The following is an 8208-nucleotide window of genomic DNA, read 5'->3' as shown; positions in this document are numbered from 1 at the left end:
CCCCCCCCTTTCTCGTGAAACTTAATTTGTTTCACGGGGATAAGATTGTGTAGCTTCTTATATACATAGTGAACTATCAACAACTTCATTCAGGTAGATTATTGGGGAGGCAGGGGCAAAAGTGCAGTATTTCTCATTTTTTCCCCAGACTATATGCTCAGATTGAAGAACATATGATTGTGGTGGTACATTCTCTCACCGCACTGAATTGCAGGTGAGATTATTTGGGGGGGGGGGGGTGTTATTTGTTTGCTTCCTTAGGACTTTAACAAAAAGTTCTAAGGGAGCCTAACATAAACTCAAAAACAAATGGAAATACAGCGAGAAACCATACAAGTTTTTTAAACAGATTAAAAAGGAAAACCTCAGTCTATATCTGTATTCAATTTGAACTAGTTTTTAGATATTTATTTATTTAAGTAATTTATACGCTCCTTAACATTTTTAGCAACATCTCTTAAGTGGTTTACAGACTTCGTAAAGCATTATAAATCAAAACCAAAATACGGTAAGTACAATAAAATATTACAAATAGAAACCAGATGCAATAAATGCATTTTTAAAAGAAAAAAAAGGGGGGGGGAGCTTATGCCTTTATTGCACTTGATGTTAGCCAAAAGGCGGAGAGGTTGATGTTTTTACTGTTAAATCGCTTCGTGGTGTTTTAGGGGAAGTCATTCATAAATGAAATAAAGAAAGATGATGCAACGTAAAAGTCGAGAACGGCGAACAAAAACAACAAGGACTGGAAATGGCTTCTAAAAAGCAAACGCGGATTTTAAAAGGCCTGGGGAAATGAAAAGGTCTTCGTGTAGCACTGAAATGATGACAAAGTAGCACGAAATGAGCCTTGCTGAGGAGCGCATTCAGCAACCAGGAAGCCACACCTCACCTGAAATGTGTCTTAAGGCTTGGGTAATACATGTAGAAGGAACCAATCCTGCAGGATGAGGTCCCAAGCCATGAAGGGTGATGAAGGTCAAAAGCAGCATCTTGAATTGGGCCTGGAAAAGGATGAAACCCTGGTGTAATGTATCAATACCAACCAGGGCCAATATAAAAAATTAGAAATTACTTGAAAGTTCCAAATAGGCCTAGGACTAAATTAGGATTTAATTAAATAAATGGGATTTAGAGCAGTAAGAAAAGTGAATAAATTTGATTATAATTGGAATATTGTTGTTTAATAATGATATTGGAAAGCTGTTACATTCAGATACAAGGAAATTCAGAAGGGAGGGACTAGAGGAAGTCAATTAATATGTTCATAAGGTTGGATTTTTAAAACAATTAAGTTCATTTTTATTGTTTGTTTGTCTTTTTTCTTTGATTTTTTTTTTGTTTTTGTTCTGGTCTGTCCTTCGGCTGTGTAATGTTTGTTGCAATATTTGTTACAATTGTGGAAAATTTATGGGGGGGGGGGGGAATAAAATACCTACCAGTACCAATCACTAACCTTGCACCCACATTCTGGACTCATCAACGGTTCCAGACAATTTTCAAAGGTAACCTCATGTTCTACGTATTACAGTACAGCCGTACCTTGGTTCTCGAACGCCTTGGTACTTGTATGGTTTGGCTCCCGAACGCCGCAAACCCGGAAGTGTTCCAGTTTGCAAACGTTTTTTGAGTGCAGGAAGCTCCTGCAGCCAATCGGAAGCCATGCCTTCGTTTTCGAACGTTTTCAGAAGTCAAACGGACTTCCGGAATAAATTACGTTCGAGAATTAAAGTATGACTGTACAAGAGAATCCCCACTTACATGGGGGTTCTGTTCCCGGCCTACGCACGTGTCATTTTCAGTGCCAAAAACAGCACACATGTGAGTGAGAGTGCGCATGTTGATTGTACACAAGTGGGGAGGCACCTGGAATCCACACTGGGAGTTACCAGCTTATAGTAGGTTGAAAAAACAGAGAGGAGACAAAACTCCAGTGCTTACTGAAATGAGATCCACCTAGGTCATGGGTAGGCACACTAAGGCCCGGGGGCCGGATCAGGCCCAATCGCCTTCTAAATCCGGCCCACAGACGGTCTGGGAATCCCGTGTTTTTACATGAGTAGAATGTGTCCTTTTATTTTATTTGTCCTTTTATTTAAAATGCACCTCTGGGTTATTTGTGGTGCCTGGTGTTTTTACATGAGTAGAATGTGTGCTTTTCTTAAAATGCATCTCTGGGTTATTTGTGGGGCATAGGAATTCGTTCATATTTTTTTTCCCCAAAATATAGTCCGGCCCCCCACAAGGTCTAAGGGACAGTGGACCGGCCCCCTGCTGAAAAAGTCTGCTGACCCCTGTCCTAGGGTATTACCCAGATTCATTGCAAAAACCGAAGGAAATTTTTGTTACCTTACAGTGTTTTCTTTTCTTTTCTTTTCTTTTCTTTTCTTTTCTTTTCTTTTCTTTTCTTTTCTTTTCTTTTCTTTTCTTTTCTTTTCTTTTCTTTTCTTTTCTTTTCTTTTCTTTTCTTTTCTTTTCTTTTCTTTTCTTTTCTTCTCTTCTCTTCTCTTCTCTTCTCTTCTCTTCTCTTCTCTTCCCTTCTCATTCCAGTAAAGACTGGGGTTTGCCTGTGGACAACTGAAGCAACACTACCACTGTCCAGCTACAGTGGCTGGCTTCTCAACGTTACCAAGTGGGAGAAGGGGAGTGGCAAGGTGATAGAGACTCAGTGTGGATACAAGCGTAGCAGCGGAGCCACTCTAAAGCTCTCGATGCTGCACTCACACTGTGACAAGCTCCCTGATGCCTTGGCTGCCCTCCTCCTGGTAACTGGCAGCAGAACTTAGCATTGGGAAGCCAGGAGAGCAACGCAGCAACACTGGTACCGCACAGCCAACCTCTACTGGTTGTGGAGCTCTCATCCACAGAGGCCACTTGTGGTTCTAGTGTCAAAGGTGGTTCAAGATCAATACTTTAGGGCACAGGTAGATAACCTGTGGCTCAGAGACTCTATGTGAATCTAACCTTATGAGAGCTGGACCATAAAGAAGGCTGATCGCCGAAGAACTGATGCTTTTGAATTCTGGTGCTGGAGGAGAGTCTTGAGAGTCCCATGGACTGCAAGAAGATCAAACCTATCCATTCTTAAGGAAATCAGCCCTGAGTGCTCACTGGAAGGACAGCTCGTTAAGCTGAGGTTCCAATACTTTGGCCACCTCATGAGAAGAGAAGACTCCCTGGTAAAGACCCTGATGCTGGGAAAGATGGAGGGCACAAGGAGAAGGGGACGACAGAGGACGAGATGGTTGGACAGTGTTCTCGAAGCTACAAACATGAGTCTGACCAAACTGCGGGAGGCAGTGGAAGACAGGAGTGCCTGGCGTGCTCTGGTCCATGGGGTCACAAAGAGTCGGACACGACTAAACGACTAAACAACAACAACAACAAACGTTATATTATCCTTTCCTCCCCATGGATCTTGAAGCTGCCTGATTAGGCCATCCCATCACTTCCTTCTTTCCTGTTTGCTTCTTCATCCCCCCCCCCCGGCTTTTAAGCACGGTTTGCCCCTCTTTAGGGTTTTTTTAATGTTTGTTTTTACTTTTGCCTCTTTGCAATGCTTGAGAAAAAGGTCTTTCCTTCAGCTGTCCAAGAACAAATAGGTAGTTTGTGTGTGCATAGGAATTGCTTTCATTTGCTTTCCAGAAAAGTAGCTTGGTTGAATCCTCATCCACTGAAAGTAACTAGTGAATCTAGAGCACTTTGATCTCTGGATCTATCCATCAATGGTACTGGCTACACCCACCGGCAACAGGTCCGCCCAACAGAATACCTTCAGAAGAATGCTGCCCTCAATAGGAAAAGAAGGTTGACTGCTTTAGTGGGAGCACAAATTTAACACCACTCTGCTGGGCAGATGAACTACCTACTAACTTCACCTCTGTCTTGACTGGATTTAGCTTCAGTTGGTTGTCCTTCATCCAGTCCATCAACACTTTCAGCCATAGTTTAGCACTCCCAAGGCCTCTTTTAAAGTTGATCTACAAGAGAAGTAGAGTTGGGTGTCACCCGCCAATTGGTAACATCTTACTCCAAATCTTTGGATTACCTCACTGAGCAATTTCATGCACATTTTAGAAGCATGGGGGAGAGAGCACTGCAGGACCCTGAAGCATGAATGTCAAAGAGTCAAGCGGAAACCCCCAAGTATGAGTGGAACTACTGAAAAGCTAAACTCCCAGCCGCCCATACTGACAGCTAAAGAATGCCATGGTCAACAGTACTGAACGCTGCAGAGAAGTCTGGAAGAATCAACAAGATCTCACACTCCCACACTGTCTCTCTCCCAGTCAAGGTTGTCCCACAGGGGAACCAAGGTAATTTCCATGCCAAAATCCATTGGGAGCTGTCATTAGGGGATTTGGAGTGTAGTGCTATCAACATGCTGATGACACACAGCTCTGTTTCTCTGTTAAATCTGAATCAGGTTTGGCCATTCAAGCCCTGGAACGGTGCCTGGAAACAGTGGTGGACTGGATGAGGGCCAATTAGCTGAATCCTGATCGTACAGAGGCCCTGTGGATGGGTGACTCGCAGGTCTGGGAACTGGGTTGGTTTCCTGTTCTGGTTGGGGATGCACTCCCCTGAAGGAACAAGCATGTGTTCTAGGGGTGCTTCTTCATCCCACATAGATGGGTGACCAGGGTGACTAGCAGCACGATTTATCAGCTTCACCCAATCCTGGACAGGGATGCCCTAGCCACAATTATCCATGCACTATTACCCTCAGGATTGGTTTACTGTAGTGGCGCTGTGGTCTAAACCACAGAGCCTAGGGCTTGCCAATCAGAAGGTCGGCGGTTCAAATCCCTGTGACAGGGTGAGCTCCCGTTGCTCAGTCCCAGCTCCTGCCAACCTAGCAGTTCGAAAGCACCTCAAAGTGCAAGTAGATAAATAGGTACCACTCCTGCAGAAAGGTAAACGGCGTTTCCTTGCGCTGCTCTGGTTTGCCAGAAGCAGCTTAGTCATGCTGGCCACATGACCCGGAAGCTGTATGCCAGCTCCCTCGGCCAATAAAGCAAGATGAGCGCCGCAACCCCAGAGTCGGCCACGACTGGACCTAATGGTCCAGGGGTCCCCTTTACCTTTACCCTATGTGGAGTTGCCCTTAAAACTGGCCAAGAATCTGCAGCAGTTAAGCGTCTTATTGGAGCTATGACTCCCATGAGTATGTAACACTGCTTCTAAAAGAACAGCACTACCTGCCAATTTGCCACTGGGCCAGGTTTTGGTGTTGACCTAAGCTTCTAAACAACTTAGGACCCATTTTCTCGTCTTGAGGTAGGAGGGATGGGTGAGGAATCTGGTGAGCCATTGATCCAGAGCAGAAACACCTGGTGCAATCTGCTCAGCCTGGTGCACAGATTGGGAAAAGGGTCTGCTCCAAAATCCAGATAATTGCCGGAGACTCACTCTCTTGCGGATTTGCATGAGAGGTGGTCTGAGGGCTGCCTGCCCGACTACACTTGCTGATTTTTAAAAAGCAATTTCAATATAGCAAATACTCCTGCAAGTGAAAGGTCTTTATGCTGTCACTCTCAAAGGGAATTCTATGTATTTTATGTACATTTTATGTATTTTACGTTCAATTTCCCCTTAGAGTAGCAGGGTAAATTGAATGTAAAATATGGAAAGTGTACATAAAATAAATACATTTCCCCCTGAGAATGATGACACATCATCATGACCTATCACTTGCAGAGGGATGTGCTGCATTGATTCCAAGGTGCGTGTCAGCAGGAGACCCCAAACACCAGCAGCTGAAATTACTTTATTTAAAAGTGCAACAGACAGCCCTTGGATCACCTCAGACATACAGTGGTACCTCAGGTTAAGTACAGTGGTACCTCGGAAGACGAATGCCTCGCAAGACGGAAAACTCGCAAGATGAAAGGGTTTTTGGTTTTTTGAGTTGCTTCGCACGACGATTTTCCCTATGGGCTTGCTTCGCAAGACGGAAACGTCTTGCAAGTTTGTTTCCTTTTTCTTAAAACCGTTAATACAGTTGCGACTTGACTTCGAGGAGCAACTCATAGCACGCGGTGTGGTAGCCTTTTTTGAGGTTTTTGAAGACTTTGGTATTTTTGAAGCTTTTCCAAAACTTTTCCGACACCGTGCTTCGCAAGACGAAAAAATCGCAAGACGAAAAAACTCACGGAATGAATTAATTTCGTCTTGTGAGGCACCACTGTACTTAATTGGTTCCGGAGGTCCGTACTTAACCTGAAACTGTTCTTAACCTGAAGCACCACTTTAGCTAATGGGGCCTCCTGCTGCTGCTGCGCCACCGGAGCACAATTTCTGTTCTCATCCTGAAGCAAAGTTCTTAACCGGAAGCACTATTTCTGGGTTAGCGGAGTCTGTAACCTGAAGTGTATGTAACCCGAGGTACCACTGTACTTTATTTAAAAATCTGTGCAGATTTTTAAGGAAACAACAACAACAATGTATTCATCTCCTTCTGCACAGTCATCTCAGGGCAATGGACAATAAAATGGACAAGAATTGCCCCCTTTAAAAAATGGCATAGAAGTAGGACAGAACTAACTTTGGTCACATCCCATGACAGAAGAAGCTGCCATTAAGCAAGCCTGGAGTAAATTAAACCAACATAAATACACCAGATCCAAACTCCATACAGGAGTGGGGCTACTGATGGCTGAGCTGGCCTAATCGTGGCAAAGAAAAAAACAAGCCTCTAAAATAGTGTTTGAGTTACACCAACCATTTTACTAGTTTAACTTATGTTAGGATGCCAGGTCACAGGACCAAGCAGAACAGGCATAGTAGCAGCCTAAATTCCCTCTCCCAGTCCTGGCCACTAATTCCCAAATGCCCCGCTTGGACTACTGTCAGTCAGTCAAATTTATTGCTTATAGCCAAAGGCTGCTGCAATGTATACAATGTCATTCAATAAAATATATGCTAGGTAAAGGGTAAAGGGGACCCCTGACCATTAGGTCCAGTCGTGACCGACTCTGGGGTTGCGGCTCTCATCTCGCTTTATTGGCTGAGGGAGCCGGCATACAGCTTCTGGGTCATGTGTACAGCTCCCGGGTGATGTGGCCAGCATGACTAAGCCGCTTCTGGCCAACCAGAGCAGCGCACAGAAACGCAGTTTACCTTCCCGCCGGAGCGGTACCTATTTATCTACTTGCACTTTGACATGCTTTTGAACTGCTAGGTTGGCAGGAGCAGGGACTGAGCAACAGGAGCTCACCCTGTCGTGGGGATTCAAACCACCGACCTTCTGATCGGCAAGTCCTAGGCTCTGTGGTTTACGTTAGAACCAACTTCTTATGTTCCAGGAGTGGGGAACCAAATGTTGTTGAACTCCAACTCCCATAAATTACTAGCTGGCATGGCCAACGGACAGGGAGTTGGAATCTAGAAACATCTGGTGGTCTGCAGGTTCCCCAACTCTGTTTTCATCTTCCATGCCAAGATATATTTTAACAGCCCCTTAGCACTTGCAAGGACGGCACGGCTTGCTGGGCAAAGTGGTCCAGCGGAACGTCAGGAGGAGTGGATCCGTGACAAACAACTAGCACAAATATGCCAGTGTTTTCTTCTTCTTAAGCCTTTGCTTGGAGTTGCTATCGTTGTTGTTGTGTTGTATATCATCTCCCTGGGAATGTAACTCTCGGAAAACCTGCTTTTCAAGTTTCAGCTTTTAGCACAGTGAGGTTACGCTGATCCCCAGCTGTGCACAAAGCAGATAATGTCATAAGAAGCACACCGAAAGGGATGTAGACTGCCAGTGTCTTAGTAGTGCTGATGCTTAGCAGTGCTTATCATGCGGTGCTGAGTGCAAAATCAAGGGATGACTTGCACGTAAGTCGTAAATTAACTGGTTCACACCAGTGTGGTATCAATTGACACCAGACCAATCTATGGTCTACCACGAGAGATTTCCATAGCATTTTGAGGGCAAAATCCTGCAGATCCCTGCTGAAATTGATGCCCCAATTAGGTCAGATATATAGAGGTTCCTGGAGCATCAGCTACTTACAGCTGGATCAGTTTCGGCTCTTGAAGCCTGATGACATGGACAGGACACGATGAGGCAAACTATGTGCCCTCTCAGTCTCTACCCATCGAGGTTAGTGAAATTTAGGAGGAGACAAAGGGCTGGATGAGTTCCAAGGAGTGATAAATGCTCTGTGTTTCATAGGAGAGGTTCTGCTGCTCGGTGCTGGCCTGCTGGTG

This window comes from Podarcis muralis, chromosome 3 (assembly GCF_964188315.1).
Source record: "Podarcis muralis chromosome 3, rPodMur119.hap1.1, whole genome shotgun sequence".
NCBI lineage: Eukaryota > Metazoa > Chordata > Lepidosauria > Squamata > Lacertidae > Podarcis > Podarcis muralis.
The sequence above is the reverse complement of the archived record's forward strand: the minus strand, read 5'-3'. Positions refer to the sequence as shown.